Source organism: Octopus bimaculoides, chromosome 25 (genome assembly GCF_001194135.2).
Source record: "Octopus bimaculoides isolate UCB-OBI-ISO-001 chromosome 25, ASM119413v2, whole genome shotgun sequence".
Classification (NCBI taxonomy): Eukaryota; Metazoa; Mollusca; class Cephalopoda; order Octopoda; family Octopodidae; genus Octopus; species Octopus bimaculoides.
This window is the reverse complement of record NC_069005.1, coordinates 4,600,125-4,601,447: the sequence shown is the minus strand read 5'-3', so window position 1 is coordinate 4,601,447 and position 1,323 is coordinate 4,600,125.

The following is a 1,323-nucleotide window of genomic DNA, read 5'->3' as shown; positions in this document are numbered from 1 at the left end:
TATATATACATACATATATATATATATACTTATATATATATACATATATATCTATATCTATCTTTCTATCTATCTATATATATATATATATATATATATATAAACATATATATATATTTGTGCGTATACATAGGGGTGTATATTATTTCGATACATATTCTTTTTGTATTGATTTTAATTTTGATGTTGCGAATCGAACATTGAATTAACTCAATCGTGCCTCAAACTACGCCCATTCCCTCTCTAATTGAGCTCCTTCATTGTGCCGCCTGAATAAATTGAAACTCCGCAGTGCTGACATGAAAAGGTCAAAGACTGCAACCATTGTAAAGTAATTCAATAGGTATGATTGGGACGTAGGATGAAGATTCTGTGAGAAAAGGTCACTGCCAACTTATAGCATCCACCAAAACGTATTCTTCTGTATTAAAATGGAATATCACATACAAACTATTTCCACACAGTCACACACACATGAACACACACACATACACTACCAACACACACACAGACTCCACACAAACACATAAGCACATATAGAGAGACACATCGACAGTAACAGATGCATACACACACACACTCATATTCAAATGATGCATAATATGAAATATATGCGTGATTGAGTTTCATTTCCGGATACACACAGACAGACAGCCAGACACACATATACAAACACGCACACACACTCACACACACATATATATATATACATACACACCCACACACGTATATAATTATATATATATATACATACGTATTTATATACATAGACAAATATGTATATATATATATATATATATATATATATATATATATATATATATATATATATATATATATATATATATATATACACATATATATATATATATATGTATACCTACATATTTATATATGTATACACCTCCAATACTTTACATACTCTGTATAGTCATGTATTTATGAACATATAAAAACACACAAACGTATATTTGTATACATCACAATGGGACAATCTAAGTTAGTGAACGTTAATGTATGTATAAGTGTATGTAGTTGTTCTCGTGTTTGTGTGTGTGTGCACGTGTGCCTATGTGTGTATATGTGTGTGATATTGAGTTCATGTATATGCTAATCATTACCGATTGAGAGTGAAAGCTAGTCTAATATGCTATAAATAATAAGAAAACGGGAAATGTATTTCACTCTATAGCTTGAAAGAAGAGCTTGTCCTATATACCTATCCCGAATTTATGAATGCTTATAAACATAGTAATATATTAAATACACACACACACACACTCACACACACACACACACACACACACACACACACACACACAC